Raw genomic sequence first — 18248 nt, 5'->3', positions numbered from 1 at the left:
TGAATACAAAAATGTCAGCATTCGAGAAGAAGCTGGAGCTTTGGAGGAGGGTTAATGGCTGCATTCCGATGTTTTTCCATTATTAGCAGGTGCTCTTGAGGAGGCGGAGTATGATCTTTTCATGTGTTGCTGAATTAATGGTGAAACCATCTCTGAACCACTCTCAAAAGTACTTTCAAGAGGACAATTGTAGCATCAATGACTGAGTGGTTCAGCCTTTCCTAGCAGACGTAGGGGCCTGCCCACCTCCCAATACACCTCCAGGATGAACTAATGGAACTTCAAAGAGGCTGCCTACTGGCGTGCCAACTCAAAAAATTGTCCTTGTGTGGATTTTGGCAAAATGCAGTTTCCTACTCTATCCAAATGCACAGTCAATGTTCTGTTACCTTTCAGCATCTTGTACCGTTGCAAGATTGATTTTTCAACACTTTCATCCCTAAAGACTAAATAACAGTCAAAGCTGGAAGAAAACCTGTGGTTGGCTATTGCAAAAATTGAACCCAATAGTGATGGCTGGCTGCTGAAAGGCAGGCCCACCCTTCACACTATGCCGCTGTCCAACTTGCAAGTGACTGCATTGATAGTAATCAAGTTGTTGTACAAGTATGTCCTATGTTACGGTAGGAAATAAATATCCAACACTACTTTTAGTCCAGTCCCCTGTAGCAAAAAATTCTGAATGCTGCGTTTACAAATACTTGCCCTCTAATTTGAGCAATGATTTTGAAAGAATGTTGTTTGGCACCCACACCTCCATTTGGCACCATTCTACACCAGATAAACATTTTGGAGTCCATGTGTATAGAGGGGCCCAAGCGTATAGAGGGGCCCAAGCCAGGTACCTTTTTCTTATGGAGCGCTCTGGGGTCAAAGTTTGAAGAACACTGCTTGTAGAGTGACTATCTTGTTATCAAGAAAATGCAATTTTTTTTAAAAATAATTGTTATATTGCTGGCACCGCTATATGTTTGGTTGCTAGTTTAGATGAGCACTTATGCTCCCTGGTCCGTGTGGGCTTAAACGGCAGAAGCTTAATGTAGTAAACAAACCTTTGCAAAATCCCTGGTTGCTTTTAAAGTGGTTCATTATCCACGTGCTTGCTGTGCCGTTGCGCGCGATGTTGCTATGTGTCTGGTATGGTGCCTATACAACTCGTACACATGACCGCACCTTAAGTGGGTACGAGCAAAATCATTGCAGTGCTTTACTGTGAAGGAAAGAGTTACTTGTCTGGATTGCATTGTGTATCAGAGGACTGGCGCGGTAGCAGGAGTTTTCTGACCTGGCCGTGAAAGGAGTGCTGTTAATTGATTTGTTGTTTGAAAGTAGGAGGTCAATTTATTCCCTTAAGGCAGTGGTCTTCAAGCCTTTTTATGCTGCCCCCACCCTTGAGTAAAATAATTTCCGGCCACAAATGCTTATATTTTCTATTAAAAAGTCACCATAATCCTTCAAGCCCCCCACCACCTGGCATCCTTTGGGCCCCCCAGTTTGAAGGCCTCTGCCATAAGGCACCCTAGCTGTTCAGCATACAGAGGCCCCCTTTTCGTGGGTGGGGTGACTCCTTCCCAGTTCCACACATTGACTGTTATACTGATCAGGCAGATTGCTTTCAAACCGTCGCCAAGTAGGGGATAAATGCTGTTCCTGGCTGCCCTTCTCTGGCTTTAATGCTGTTGCTGCTCCAATGCCCCCACAATGTTCCACACAAATAGTCCATGCCTTCCTCAGATAGGTGAACCCGACCCTCTACGTGACCCTCTACGTGACCCTCTACGTAATAGGTTATCTACATGTATCCGGCCATGGTGCATGTGTGAGAAACCATGCCTCTGTAAAGTTTACCCATGTCTTGGTTTACTTTTTTGCCTGATTTTTCCACTGCTATGAGCGCTGCACTAGTTCAGCTTTAGTGCATAATTTATTGCACATTAGCGATGCTTATGGGGCCGGGGGGAATGGGGACTTCTGACTCTTCTGGAGGATAGTGCCTGGCTCATATTAGCAAAGGCCTTCCTGCTAAGGTGTAATATTTACTTTTTGTTCCCCCAGTAAAAATCACTTTGGTCATGGGTTCTGTCCCTGCATACCCTCCTATTTCCTGTACATGTTGCTGTCTGCAGGCTGGGGCTCTCTATGGTTGATATTTACATTTAAGAAACTGAAACGAGTGCTTGTCTTTTAAAGGACACTCACAAAATGACTGCAGCATTTTAGGTACAAGAACTCTGCAGTTAAGAACGTATTGCCTCTCCAGAACACCTATCTCTAATTTTGCAAACGGATGCAACTAGTTAAAGCCACAATGGGTAGAAGTCCTGGAGGAAGTTAACCAAGCAGCAATCGCTCATAAATTGGGACAAATCGGGCAGGAAGATCCATAGCAAGCCCACTATAAATTGATGGTTTTGGGTACAGACCTGGTTCACAAATACTTGGCGCATACTACATTTTACTTTTTTATTTCTTCTTCTAGACAATAACTCAAATAGTGGAACTCTTGATTCCGACAATTCTCTGCATTTGAAAGGATGGGGAATTTGAGCCTTTGCAATTCCTGGTGAAGTTAATTGTAAATTGCTGATAGAGGGTATCTTTGAAAGTAGAAGAGAAATATGTGAAGAAAAGGATTTCAAGGCAGCCATGCTTTTGTAGTTAGGTAAGCAATGTGTGTTCCCCCCCCCCCACTATCTATTTGATGTTTGGGGGAGGAGGGTATATCTGATGTCCCTTTGTGGAGTCGTTCCCTTTTTTCACACCTACAGATGAATGCTGCACAATACCCACCTCATTTACAGCATCTATTTCCTCTAGAGTAACTCTCTAAAGTATAGATGGTCTACTGATTTCTCTTATGTTATTGGCAAAGCGCTATGGGTTTGAACGCCCTCTGTGACCGTAGTCCAGGTCAGAGTATGTGTGCAGCTAGGACAGAGAATGGATTGGTATTTGCGAATCGCACTCTACCTCCTTAAAGTTAGGTATACAGTCTTTTAGAATGAAAGTAAAACAATATCACCAGGTTATTCATCTGTAGGAGAATTTATTCCCATAAAGTCAGACAACACATGTTTCGACCATAGCTGTCTTCAAGGCCTTGAAATTGATTGGTATGGTGACCAGGTTTGGAAGTTGATTGTGAAAATATCTTGAAACCGTTTTCTGATAGTACTTGATGATAAAGGTTTGAGTCCCGAGAGAGCGTCAATGGCTGGCGCGTTGTGGTAAAAGTCTAAAGTGGTGCTTGGACATCCTGGTTTGGTTCCCCAATTCTAAATTCCTAAAGTATATATATTTTTTTTTTATACCCTAGATGCACTCTTGAAAGTTTAGTCCACAGGTTGGGGAACCAATCTAGTATGTCCAAGGTAGAGTGTGATTCGCAAATACCACTGTTTTCTGTCCTATTCATTCAAGGTCTTTGTGCGTAGACCTTGTGGAATTGGTGACACAGCTCGCCGCTATTTATAAATTATAGGGGTCACAGCGCACTCTCAAGGGTATGTACCCATACACACTTTTATGTGTGCAGCTACACTGAGTTGTGGGTAGCTGCATGGGGAGGGAGGGAAAGCGCCAAGGGGAGCAAGAATAAGCAAAACTCCAAGTGGGCGGATAGGATTGCGCTTAAGGGGAGTCACCCCAGTGTACAGCTCAGGCAAAATGTTTGGTGCATTGGTAGTCACATTATGAAGTTTCAACCTGCCTTTTTCATACCTGTAGCCAAGAAACAGTATTAAGACACGAAACATTTGATGAAATGACAAAAAGCTATAATTGAGGCTTTAATAAGAAACATAGAGGAGAAAAAACAGCTACTGGTAAAATATGGAAAAAGAAGATGCAGTGAAAAAAAAAACAAGAGAATGATATTGTAAAAGCTAATGCGTGAACACTGACTATTCCAAAATGTATTACTGGCTCTTCACAAAAGCTGGAAAACTGTCTTTTGGCAGGGATGGCTAGTGTTCTTCATTCCTCCTACATTCCTTCCTCAGAACCTGCCTCTTACTTCACCTGGACAATTGATGGAGACAGCAATAAATCTACAAATGTCTGTTTAATGTTGCAGTTCCCGGAGATGTAGCTGTGCAACAACTGCATAATATTGGACTATAAAGTAACCCTTCAATTGTCTGCTACAAATGTTTTGTCGGACAGATCTAATTTGACAAGGTCAACTCTATCACCACGTCTTCTTACCAGTATGACGGTCATGCCTGTTTGGACAATGAAGTGACACCTACACGTTATCACACACTGCGCAATCTTTCAGATTACGGTTTATAAAAAAAACTATGGAATTGGAACATCCCCACAACTGAGTTTGGTTGCTACATCAGCCTCTGCTACTAATCTACAATGTAATTGTAGCACACCTGCTGCTCTGTGAAACCGAAGATGCAAGTGCTTTTGTGTGTATAACTATTATAGTTGATCTGGTGAATTTGTAGGTTGGTGCCAACTTGTAAATGGTGGATTTCTGTTGGGGGTCAGCTAATGTTTTCTTGGGTGTGGTGAATGGTCGAACTAATTGCTAGCTGCTCATAGTGATATTGGGTGAAGTGATCAGCAGTCTTGTCATGCAGGTAGACCTTTAACGGATTCTATTTACGTCACTGAAAGTGTTTATTTTAGTGCAGTGATTTGTAATTGTGGGAGTTTATTGGGTGTGATGCCATGTTAGCTAGAGGTGAGATATGAAATGAGGGAGCTTAGAGGTTGGTTCGTGACATTGGGAGGCGATGGATTTGTAGTTCTGTATGCTAAACTTAGTTAATGACATTTGAGTGCTCTAGCAAAGAAGGCAAGTAACGGCTGCAAATTCCATGTTTTCCAGTACACTATCCATAAGTCTACCCCTGTAGTAATGCCACCCATCTTACACACAAGCAATCAAAACACTTTTCCTTAATCGTTTGAAAGCAACATCCTCCTGAAGTTGTCTGCAATAATCGTTCACAATTTAAAACCCTTCCTAAAGTTATCACAGGGTCATCCTGGAGTAATCCCCCACCTATCCTGAAGTTGTCATGGGGGTCATCCTGGAGTAATCCGCACCATCCTGAAGTTGTCATGGGGGTCATCCTGGAGTAATACAAGATCATCACTGGAAGTAAACAGAACTCCTCTTGCAGTAGTTTCTGTGATAACTCTAGCGTCATCTCATTTGAATGTTTCGGCCTATACACATACTTCAAGGTGGTTTCGGATGATCTCCCTGCACTAGCAATGGATGACTCTAGGATGGAGCCACCTGATGACTCAAGAATGATTCCAGGAAGATCTTCCTTTTTGACTTGGGATCCCTCAAGCTTTGCACACATTTTACTGTCATCTTGACTATTTGACACAGTAAAGAAGCACCATACCCAGTGTGCATTGCAAGCTCAGAAGGAAGTCACATTTGAAGCACATTAAAGATATGTTTGATGGTCATTCTTATGTTCCCAAAATGCACTTTGTTTTCATGCCAAACAGCCAGCATCCAATACTCTGGGCACCCACATTATTCGACATCTAGCTTTGCCCTTCAGTCCCGCCCATATCACTGACCATTTGCCCCTCCCCCTTCACCCAGTAATACCCCCTTCCATGCACAAGAAGGGTACATGGAGTTCCCCCAGTAAAATGTCTCAATTTCCGCCACTGGATTTGAACACAACAATAGCGTGATTTGTGGGGCTGACGCAAAAACCGAAAGCCATGGGTCAAACGCCTGGCTGAACCTGTCTCCAATCCAAGCAGAAAGTGCACTCTGCTTTCTAGTGTTGGCGCACCAATATGAGCACTTCCGTTGCTCTGCAGTGGATGCGCAGGCAGCGGCAGAAGCAGTGTCTCTAGCTCTTACAGTGGTGAGTAATTCTGTCTGTCCTCGTATCACAAGCCTTTTCCTCCTGTAATAGTTACAAAGGAAATCAGTAAACATTTTATTTTGTTCAGAAAGCACCTCTGGCTGGGCTCGCAAGACCGAAAGTAAGTCTGATTTGTTATTTTTAGGCGAAGGCAGTTAGTAAAAGTATGTATGCGCAGCTCAGTGAGCTGCTTGGGCTTTTCAAATTGATCCCATTATCTGGGACTTCGTCCAGTAGCATTGTCTTTATGAATTTTGTTAATGCCGATTCAACTTCCATTGTATTCATTCATGATCGATAACATTGATGACAAATTGTTATCTTTCATAGCGAATGAACCCAATGTGGAGCACCCACAAAAACAGAGGGTCGCAAGCTAAAAGAAAGAATCGGAGCGCCTGGGGATTTCTTCCCTTTAATATATCCCTGGCTCCCATTCTCTTTCTTGTAACTTGCATCCTTTTTGTTTGTGTGACCCCTGAATTTGACGTAATAGAATATCGTTCTACTGTTGTAGACAATCGTATGAGTGATGGACTGAAGAACAATAAATGGAATGCCCCCCCCACACGATGGCCCTTTTACAGGATGCTAAATAAACCCCCCTTCTGTCTTCTCCCATTGTCGCCTGAGCAATATGCGAATGCACCTAGAAGTAACTCTTCCTATACCATGATATGCTGCTTAAATGTTGATCGTCGTGCTGTTGTTAAATTCGGAATTTATGGAATTCTTGCTTAATGTCCTATTTTTGGTTGATGCATACGATACCAATAAACATACGTTTAAATGAATGATGTGATGAGGTGGACCCATTTTGTTGGACTTTACAGTACATCACACACATTTATAATTTGGGACACACAGGGAGAATTGTACTTGTCACCATATCTTAATCAGGGTGCCTTATCTGAATGACTGAACAACGCCTGTAGGAGGACGTTCCACGCCTCCATAGGAGTTGTGGCCTCTATGAGGACCTTCGCTGTGGCTCTATATCAGTTTCCGCTACAGACAAAGACATGGCAATCCTTCTTTTGGCCATTAGCTTCTCCTTTGGTCCATTAGCTTCACTGCATGTTGAAGCTTTTCTGGCTGGGAGTAAATACCCAGCTGGCACTTTTCTGAAGTCCATTGATATCTGGTTAATCCAGCTCCTTCGAAAGCCTGTCTGATCTGGTGCCAGAAATCTTGGGTGACCGGACACTGCCAAAACATATGCATAATGCCTGCCGTTTCAGTTCTACACCATAGCAGTCAGGGGATGCCCGTTTGTTGAATCTCACAAGCCTGTATGGTGTCAAATAGGTCCTATGTATGGTGTGTGACCCACCCATGTGTCTTGCCCCTTTAAGGGGATGTGTCCTTCCCGTGTGCATTGCCCTTTTAATGTGAGCCATGACATTGTCATGGCCCAAGCTAATAAAAGGAGCCCCTGCAGGCATGTGCACTAGAACGGCTGCAGACTCCAGAGAGGAATAACTGGTCCGTCTCTCATTTAGGCCTGCAGGCCCACACCATGTGAGCATGGGCCTGCAGGACACGATGCTGTGGGACCCTTGTGGCAGAGGTCCGCCCGGTCATGGGTATGGCTCGCCCTGCCCCCACCCCAGGCAGTGCTGATGCCCCATAGCACCCTGGAGCCTGCTGGATGTCCATAGCAGGCCACCTACACCACTATGGAGGACTTTCAACTATACAAGTCTGTGCCTTGCATTTCTGGAGACGCGTTGCACAAATATCAATGCGCAGTCCCACTGTTTATCCTCTGCTGTGTGGCCCAGATCTGTTTCCCATGCCTGTTTAGTCCGTGGCGCTTTAGCACTCGTACTGAAAAACAAACTCCTATGTTTTCTCAGCACAGGCTTCCAGCCGTCTTCGAGCTCATACAACAGAGCCAGCACTGCGTCGTGTTTGAGCACCTCCGGTCAAACTGGCCATTTCTTTTTAGCAATCTGTGTGAACCTCATACAAAGCATAACGTAAGCAGTGTCTCATAGCAATTTGCTATGCAACGGTAGTTTGCAATTGACGCTTGTGTAGCAAAACTAGCTATTTCAGGTGCCATGTTTAATCAAAGCACAGATAGCCCTGCATTCCTCTTTGCCCTCTGTGCTCTCTTCACTCTTTTCTCTGTTCTCTTCAAGTACTAATGGAGAGAAAGTGCAGCAGTAATAATCTTCTCCAGTTTTGAGTGCCAACAGTCTCTGTGGGAGTGCTAGTCAAGAATTGCATTTTTATTTTTCAAATATTTGCAAACCAGAAGTAATTTAAGATGATACTTTAGTGATACATTTATTAACTATATCCTGTCTGGCAAAGACCCGTATGATTTTCTTTCATATTATTTTTAAAAGAGTCATGCAATTCCATTTCTAAAAATCTTTGTTACATAATACATAATTACAGTATTGACACTGCATAATCTCCATGTTTGACAGTAAAGTTTAGGTCGGTGTATCTAAATCCAAGTGTAAACTATATTTCGTTGATGAAGATGAATCAGATTGACGAGTGAACACAAAATCTACATGAGCACACAAATGCTTTTGATGGCAAACCTAGTTCTGTAACTTGCTGGTTGCATTCATCTGTGCAATTGGTGCTCAATCCATGAGCTGATCTCCTACTCATTGACTTTCTATCTCATCACCCTGTTGCTTTATACCAGCTACACTGAAAGCAAAATGACAAACTATAATATTCCACCTAGTTTGCCCAGTTTTCTGCTTGCTACGCCATCCGCTCAGCGTAGTCCCTTACTTTCTTTCCTCTCACATAATGGATACACAAAGCGAACTAGACGTTTACACAAAGTAGTGATCAATAGTTCCATCCAGTTGGTACATCTACAGATCTACTGCACTTTCATACACTGTAGTTATCTTCCAGAGCTTGTTTTGCTTTATAATTATGATTGCATTATATATTAGCACCTGCATGAGACAACTGACCAAACTGTTTTCAGAGCCTGTTTATCATATCTGTATTTGTTGATTTATGAAGCGCCTTACTCCAAAGCGCTGTATTTATCTATTAGCATTATCTATTTATTTGTGTCCAGTCATGCAGCTAACCTTTTACATTTTACAGATGCTCCTCCACGACTCACAAAGGCTTTTAGTCGAGTACCATTTGCAAGGGATATTTGAAATATTTATTGAACATTTACTTTGCAGTAAATATCAAATGTTTAACCATGCATGGCTGGCCTCTGGGTGGCAGCAGTGTGCCAAGCATAAATCCGGCGTAGTGATATGCACAATGTTACAGAAATCGCATTTAAATTTGTTATATGTTGCTATGGGTTGAGTGCACTTCTCTTAGATCAAATAGCTAAACTAAGTTACTTGACCGGCAGGTCTAGCTGAAATTACAAGTCCCAGCTGTTCTCGCTAATGTCTTATTTCAGTGGTATGCAAACATGCTGTATTGTTACCCATTTCATGTCTTTGGAACAAATAACTTCTGGTCACATTAACACTATTAGTACAACATTGCTAATCAAATGGGTTTGCTAACCAATACATTTTAATTGGCAAACCCTGCTAATCAATTTTTGAAAACAAATTAATGCCTTGTCAAATGTCGTAGGAACTGCCCAGTATGCGGCCCATATTCATCTACCATTTCCGAGAATTCCCCCGAACAACCCATTTTTTAAAAGCATCTACCCAAGTGGTGAGTCCCAAATCCTGATGAGGAGGAAAGGTGGGCAAATCCTCCCATTTCCTGATAATCGCCTCTTCACATCAAGATTTAGGCTGGTCTCACCCAGATGTTTCTGCTGCCATAAATGTGCCATGTAATTTGCCAGAATAAGTCCTGGACAGTGTTTTAAGTGGGACACTAAAATGAGGGCGGGGCTCTGAAAAGGTGCTTCTCCAAGTTGTGCTGGGCGTGGCCTAAATGATTGTCAGGTGGTTTAAGCAAGGGCCATCGGCCCCAACCAAAACATTGTGAGGACCTGCAAACTTGTATTTTGGGTCACTTGGCCCAGTCTTGGGCCGTCATGTTTGTATACTGTAAATAAAACTCTTTGGTTCCGTTTCTTACACTGCTGTGTGAAGAAATAAATCCACTCCTCACTCTGGATATAAGCAATTCAATCAGTGTGTTAATCACCTTCATTCTTAAAATAAATGATCGATGCCCAGTGTGTTTAATAGCTGTTGAGTGGACATGTAGGGCTTCAGCTCCCCTTCTGTCTGCCTGTTTCGTGATAATCTATAGCTGTTAATCCCCTGCTAGGAAGGGCTAACGGTATGCAGCTAGTATGCACATATTCCTAGGGAGGCCCCGGCCTTCTCAAACTACACACTGTCATTTTAAATGTGCTTTTACTGGCTTAGTGTGTGTTGCTTTCCTCGAATAGAAGTAAAACAAAAAATGACTGTTCTCTAATTTTACCCATCAAACTTTTTGTGTTCAGTTCCCTGGGTATTTGTGTTCTTTCTTCGCCATAGTTGGAGCGTGCCTCTTTTCTAAATGATTGCTTCTCTCCCTTTTATCCAAATCCATTTTGCCCCCTCCTGATTATCGTTCTAGTTTTGCCACAGTGGAGTGGGGTCTATATATGCCAGCAAGTTTTGCAACCTTGGAATCTCGGTTGGTGCTTTCCGATCGCTCGCAGAGCGACTGCCCAATTGTCCTGCTCATTTCCACAGGCAGGGCTAGTTTGTGCATCCCGTGACTCGAAGTGCTTACCCGGAAGAATGCAAGCAAGTGGATGTACCTGATAAAATCGAGTCTGATTTTTACCGTGGGGGCAATAACCAAGGCTGAAATGTTTGAATTATAAACATTTCTTTTGCCCTTATCCCCTCTACCCACCACCCGTTTACCCCTTATAATTATTCATTGCCACTTGTCTGCCTTCCCTTCCCCTCTCTGCATCGGGCTTCTCCCAGCGACGTCAGTTCCGGTGACATCAGTTCCATCTCCCAATTATGGGTGAGAACGGATGACGCAGGGTCCCTTTCTCTTTTCCTTTTTTGTCCCCTCTTTCCAGACAATGGATGGAAAGCAGGGGGCACACACAGAATCCCCTCCATAAAGTCAAAGAAGGGGAGTGGGGGGACAACCCATCTCCCCTTATTCAATATTTTCGTTTTTCAAGGTTTTATTGCTGTGCCAAATTCAGCATTTTTCCTCGAACATTTCTATGGAAACGCAAACAGTCTGGTCGGTGTGCTTGGTCGCCAGACCTTCTCTCCTGCAGTGGGGCCCCCACGAGCTCCTCTTGCAATCTTTTACTCAGCACCCGCTGTATCTCGATGCGCTGTTGTCCGCATCTGAACACTGCTGCTGCTTTCAGTCGGTATTCGCAACAACCCAAGCGACGGATCTATTCCGACTCATTATCTCTCCTTCCCATCTTTGTTCTGAGCCGGCCGCCATCATGATTCCACTACCAGCGATTCATGGAGAATTCTCTCTGCTCAGAACCCTTGCATCCTGGCGCCCATCATTCTAATTTCACGCTGTCTTTGTCCTGTAGACCTTCATGCAGCAGATCTTCCAACTTCATATTCCACAACGTGTTTCTTGCATAGTTTTTCGTCCGTATCATGTAGGATCAGCAGGAGCACCTCCAAAAGCACGTTTTATTGCATGGTCCTATAGCCACGCCCCCCTATTAGATTACAGTTATGTTTAGAGCCATGGTTTCTGATGGGGCTCACTCTACGGTGTCCCTGCAATATATGCAGGCGTTGGCACCATCTACCTGCCCTCCGAGCTTAGATGTACTCTGGGGCAGATTTGCGCTGTTGGAGGTGCCGGTGGCCGAACGCAGATTACCATCATATGTGGTGGGGCTGTGTCCATATACAAACACACTGAGAGAGGTACTCTTGATTCAAGGAGATTGATGGAATCTCGCCACCGACTCACGATGGTGGATGTTCGAGGTGGATGACGTGGGAGTCATGTGGTGCGTACCCCTCTGGTGACCACCAGGTGGTGTTTGGTGCAGTTCTGGAAACTAATGAGAAGCTCTACAGAAAATAAATGGGTCCGGAAAGTCAGGCGATTTATGATATGGCTTACCTAACGCATTTTCTAAATGAGTCTAAGACAAGGGTTGAAGAGATGTGGTTACCCTTTTTCACTAAATATGGAAAATAACCCATTTGACTGAGATCAGACTAGCCGATTTATATTTATGGTTTTTTTCATTGAGGTTTTATTTTCGGTGGTTGGGTGGCGGGGGGGATGTGGGACGGAGGGGCTGAGAAGGCTTAAATGGTTAGTAATGCATTCCGTTATACGCTGTATGATCTTGCAATGCTTGCAACAAAATGCTAATAACATTTTATTTGAAAAACAAAAAGATATATTTAGCCCTGACAGGCAACTGCTGCAAAATATTACTGTGCAATATTTTCAAGTATGTCTTGTGCTAGCGGTAAGGCATAATACAGATAATCCAAGGAATCCTGCTGGATAAGTACATAGACAGCTGGCTGCATTTTGTAAGCCCTGTGGTGTTTATCACATGGGACACTTTATAAATGAATCCTCTTTTCCAGCTTTGGTAACATCGGCCTGTAAAATCGCTCCAGCCCACCCACTTTCATCCAGAAGATTTCAAAGTACCTTGAGAACCATCATCTCAGTATGGAACCCACCAAACATTAAAATGTATCCTCACCATTTGTCAGTCTGTTCCACTAGATTTGCTTTGCTAATGAATACAGTGTCTGATCAAATGTGGTGTTTGGCACCTGCCCAGGGTTAAAGGCTTGCTCTGCTGTCTTCACAATATCCATTGAAACTGGCATGGCATCTGGCAATAAAGGAAGCCGGGAAGCTAGTGTTAATTCACTATCCTTTGGGGATGCTTCTTGTTAACTTTGCTGCCCAGGAGACTTAATGACCTTGGAGGTTGTTTCTATATGTCGCACGCTCCATGCAGGTATTTTCTTTCTTCATGACTTGCTTTATTAGTTGGTCACCTTTGTTTGGACTTCTTGCTTTGGGATGTCCATGATTAGTGTGAATACTAAATGTCAGAGAGAGAGAAAAACTAGAGTTATTTTACTGAAAATAACTTTCGGTTTTGTTCCCTTAGACATTTCTTGCAACCCTCTCCACCCAACCCCCTTACTTACCTTCTGGGGCATACATCGTAGTGTGCCACGGACCCTGCCATCTGTAGGCAACGCTGGTTCCCTTCACTCGCATGCATGGGAACCGCCACCATGATGCAATTGTAGTGAACAAAGGTGCGGGGGCACACCCACATGCCCCTTGTTCACTTTTAATTGCATCGAATGGTAGATTTGAGTGAAATATTCGGCTTTTCGAAAATTTTCATTCAGCCGAAATTCTGTCAACATTCTTTTCCTAGCTTTGGCACAAGACAGTCTATTTTGATAAGAGAAGCAGGTGGAATGCAGGTGCAATAATCTGGCCGATTTGCAGTCTTCATTTTGATCACGATTATAGCGTCTGGTCATGGTCCAATCAGTTCAGCTAAAATTGTTGTCTAGATGTTGAAACCATGATATTCCCGTTCCATCAAGTGAGTCCTTGTAGAGCTGGGATTATTATCAATCTGGTCAACCACATTGGTCATAGCGAGCCCTCTTTTAAACTGAAGAGGAATAATGGCTTTTTCCATATTGTAGTAATGACCTGATTTTATTTCCTGGCCCTGATCAGATGTCTATCACAGATTATATTCAAGGAAACATTCCATTTGGAAATCAAGAGCATCAAACATAATAGAACAGATTAATATTTCTTTGCAGCCATTATTCACCTAAAATGATCCTTAGGTGATGAGACCTGTGTCCCCAGGTCTCATACATCTATGATCAAAAGCACAATTCTGCCAAATACTTGTGTGTCATACTCGGCATGTCTGTCCAACAAGTATTGCTTTTCAATCCCCTCGTAATGCAGACTTCTAGTATTTTTTTGTGTTTTATATAGCACCTTTGTTCAAATTGCTTTACATAGGCCGGTCAACGGTACAGATATTCAGAAATGCAAATCAGCGTTCATAAGCAGTAAAAATCAATAACCGTTCATAGACAGTAACAGTCAATCAGTGTTCATAAATAGTATCTATCAATCTGAGGTCTGTAGCAGGGGGGTCTTTCGAGAGGAACCGAACAGAGGATAGGAAGTAATGGAGCGAAGAGACAGGGGGAGCATGTTCCATTGAAGAGGGGCAAGGAGAACATTAAGTCTATAAAGACTAGCAGAGCGGAGGGAGCGAGATGGAGGTAAAAGGAAAGGAGAGATCCAAGGTAGTTAGGAGCTAGTCCGTAGAGACATTTGAAAACTAGACAGGGTTGTATTTAAGCTGAGAATAGGACAACCAGCCGAGGGAGGCAAGGGAAGGAGAAATTGGGTCCTGGTCAGAAAGAATGCAGAGCGAGCAAATTGAAGAATGACGGTTTTAAGAGGAGCAAGACATGAGTGAGGAAGACCAAAGAACAGAACAATAGAAAGTCTGGAGAAGACTAGTGGGGAGACGAGGAGCTTTGTGGCGTGAAAAATGAGAAACTGGCGGACTTTGCAAATGTTTTAAAATGAAATTGACAGGCATGGGGTGTAAGGGAGATATGATGGGCAAAGTAGAGATTAGAATCGAAGTAAAGATCAAGATTGCGGGCAATGGGAGAAATAGAGAGACATGAGGGAGGAAAAGAAATGGAAGAGGAAGGAGATTGAGACATGAGGGTGTTTGCAGGAAAGAATAGGACTTCATTCTTTCCGGCATTTAGAGTGAGGAAATAAGAGGTCATCCAGGATTTGATGGCAGAAAGGCAGGATGGGAGAGTCTGATGGATGTCAGGGGTGAAGGATGAGAAGGATAGAAAGAGTGGAGTGTCATCAGCATAGAAGTGGTGTAATACACCAAAGGATGAAATAATGAGGGCAAGAAAGGAAGTATATAAGGAAAATAGAAAAGGACCAAGAACTGACCCTTGAGGAATGCCATAGACCAGAGGAACGGGAGGATAGGCGTTACCGCGCCATGAGACAGCAAAAGTACGGTTGGATAGGTAAGGTGAAAACCATGATAGAACAGACCTGCGAAGACCAAGCAAAGAGCGAGAATCCAGGAGCAAAGAATGAACTACAGTGTCAAAAGCAGCAGACAGATCAAGTAAAATAAGGACAGAAGAGTGTTTGGAGTAGCGAGCAGTGGGAAGAGAATTAGTTTTTAGTAGCATGACTTCTTGTCTTTTTTTTATCAACAGAAAATTGGGCATGAGAACAGTGCCCCTTGTGTTCCATCAGTTCCCCCTTGCTGAACGCACTGTTTGGCAAACTACTCTTGCAACTCCTCCCCACCTTCTTCACACCTTTGGGCACCTCCTTTGCCCCTTTGGGCACCTCGCTTAGAAAAATGCTTTCTAATTTCCTGTTCTCTCCTTCTGCACCCCTTGTATTATGGTATTTAATGCAGGTGGACCTAGCTTCGAGAAGCAACTGAGCGCTTTACAGAAGTATACAACAGTATCGTCCTCCCCCCCCCCCCCCCCCCCCTCCTCGCCCTTGGTACTTCTCCTGTCCCCCTGGGTCAATCTCTTCCCCCACTCCATGACCTTTTCTTCCCCAGCCTTGGGTTTTGCTTCGTCCAGCTCATTCTTTTGATTTCCACATGCCCCCTTTCATGGCCTTTCTTTACAAGCCTCCTAGGTCCTCCATGAAGCCCCCTGTCTCCTCTTTAACCCAGCCTTATACTTTCACTAGTCTCCATGGGCTCTGCTACAGCCTTCAGCTACTTCCCCAGCTTGTGCTCTTCCTTTCTTCAGCCAGCACTGAAGGAACTCTTCCTTTTACTGAGTCATGACGTTTTATGGGACGTTGGCATCTTCTGCAAGCCTCCCAATGGTTGAATGGCGATGATGTGTGACAGTTTTGCATGGAGAGCTCGGGAATCTTTTCTGGGCCGGGAGGGATCAGGACCGCAGCTTTGAGAAGCACTTCCGCCATTATTGGAATTACCTCTTGTTCTTTATCTGGATCCTGGACCAGCTTAAGCATCCGAATTAGGAGAGCCGGGCTTGCCTTCCCAGCCAGCTCAGCAGGAACGCGCTATTCAATTTTTCTTAAAGGGGCTGTAGATGTCCCCCCTATGGTAAATCAGAATCAGGAGACAGACAAGGTGACATCTTGTTGAACATCTTCCTTTTATTTAAACAATGCATCTGTCCCTATGTTTCTGTGCCCTCTCTAAAAGAAATGAAGTCTACAGGGTGCTCATCAGGATGTACTAAAAAAATATATTTTATTTTTTCCAAAACTGGTACCAAAGTCCAGGGGCAGACAGCACTCCAGGAGTAGCAATCTGGATAAATATACACATTGCCAGAAGAAAAAGCCAATATCTCCACAACACGGAAATATCCTTTATTTTGAAGTGCAGTTGATGCAAAATGTGCAGGCAACACTGCGTTTCGCTGTAACAAAACGCTTGTTCACATAAGAGAGTCTTAACAACACAAAAGGACTCATATATCCCCGTCCCTGATTGTATGGCTAGAAAGTCTCTGGTACTGCATGAAAATGCACTGAATAGCCATGTACACCGGATCTACGTGATCCGACCGCGGCTGATTTTCCTGCAGCCGAAAAGTTTGCATGTGAAATGTACGAACCACAAAAGGTTTGTGTATTTCCCATGCGAACACACACACGCTCAAAACCCCTACATACCCACACCCAAAACACACCCACCACCCTCACCCTCAGCACACCCACACCCCTAACATAAAAAACCCTACTTACCTTTTCTTCAGGCTGTGTCCCTGCGACGCCTGTTCCCTTTCACTTCCATGATCGGGAACTGGCGCCGCAGGGTCTTTTTCTTTTTTTTATTTTTATTTTTTTATTTGCCTACAATGCTACCACCAAAGGTTTAAACCTTTGGTGGTAGCATTTTTTGGACTTTTTGTACGGTCGGACCTTTTTTTTCAGTTTGATCGTACACATTCCTGTACACCGGTACGGACATCTTGCAAGGTTGTAGGTTAGCAGAGAACAGCAATCAGCCCTGTTATAGAAAAGTAGTAAATCGCTCAAAAACGAATGTGTGAGAAAAGCAACTTGTGGGAAAATGCACCATCGATTCAGATGCAAAACCGCTCGATTCGAGAATCGAATTGGGCAGTACGTGCGGCTATACATTAGTTAGTGTGCTATTCCTCTGTTATTGCTGGGCGACGTTATTGTATGTAGTTGTATTTAGTTAAATCGAAAGTTTAAGGAAAATTCCTTTTAAAACTGTACCGATATTGTGGTAACCAAAGTCGTAATGCTAATAAACGATGGGCTGAAACCATTCATATGGATGGCCAGCCTATTTTCTGGGCATTCATGAATACGAATGTCTATAAAGGACAAAACCCCATGACATGGTTGGATAGCATAACCGCATTGCCTGTGTACAAGATGGATGCCAGTTTTAATATGCTACAACAGCAAATATATGTATACATAATTTTTTTATTCAAGTATAACGGCAACATACCCCCAGCACAGCTTCTCCCCTGGACACACTCCACCAACTACGGTGCCTGGAATCCCAGTCATATAATAATGTTCTGAATGGAGTGTTGCCTACAACCCATTTCTCACACATCTAAGTACATCATAACACATCTCCCTTCGTCTAACCAACACACCCTCTCTTCACCACCACAATCCTATTCTTATTCCACACTTGACCACCACTAGCTTGCAACGCCCCCCTTAAGTACGGCCACCAAACGAATGGGATCCAAGTACAATAAATCTCCCTTCCTCTTAATGACCCCTTTCTTTATCCTAACCCAATAACCACACTCCCCTCAATTCTTTCTTTCCCCGTCTCCCATGCTCTCTGATCACAAACTTCTCTTTCTTCACCTTTAAACTCTTTCACCACACAATCTGATTCTCTGTTCCCAGCCAAGGTGGATTCATCTTGGTATTCGCCTTATGTCCCCTCATAAGTTCAAAAGGGCTTACACCTGCTGTGGAATGGGGTGACCTACTCAAAGCATACATCCTCTTCTGCATAGCCACCTTCTTGTCTATTCCACATGCTCCAGCAATGCGGATGGACCTATTAACACCTATTCATCCTCTCCACCATACCACTCCCTTCCGGATGTTATAATGCGGACCATTTGTGTTTCACACCACACTTCATGTGTTCACTCCTGTACACTGCATACCATTATCAGTTAGTATGCTTCATGGAAGACCTTCTCTTGCAAAGATTTCTTGAATTAATTCAACTATATTCTCGCAATAAATGTTCCACACTCGGACAATCGCAAGAACAAATCCACAAGTACCAGAATACACTTGCCACAACCTACCTCTACGGGGCCTAAAATATCCATGGCTAATTCGTCCCACACCTTACAGGGAATGCCA

The 18248-nt window shown here is 43.6% G+C and overlaps 1 protein-coding gene across 4 annotated transcripts in view; it reads left to right on the top strand.

Moving 5' to 3' along the window:
- Positions 1–18248, top strand: part of ZGPAT (zinc finger CCCH-type and G-patch domain containing) — a 186566-nt gene that overhangs the window by 16296 nt on the left and 152022 nt on the right. Inside the window, exon 1 of one of the 4 annotated variants that reach the window (XM_069650882.1) lies at positions 10848–11793. The exons of 2 other annotated variants lie outside the window; for them this stretch is intronic. The gene's annotated coding sequence lies outside the window, so the exon portion shown is untranslated. Of the gene's footprint in view, positions 1–10847; positions 11794–18248 lie in introns of those variants that run through there. One more of the 4 variants, XM_069650880.1, reaches the window with a different exon arrangement.

This window comes from Ambystoma mexicanum, chromosome 3p (genome assembly GCF_040938575.1).
Source record: "Ambystoma mexicanum isolate Mex_15411 chromosome 3p, UKY_AmexF1_1, whole genome shotgun sequence".
In the NCBI taxonomy this organism is placed as follows: domain Eukaryota; kingdom Metazoa; phylum Chordata; class Amphibia; order Caudata; family Ambystomatidae; genus Ambystoma; species Ambystoma mexicanum.
Note: the sequence above shows the minus strand (reverse complement) of the source record. Positions and strands in the feature narration are given on the sequence as shown.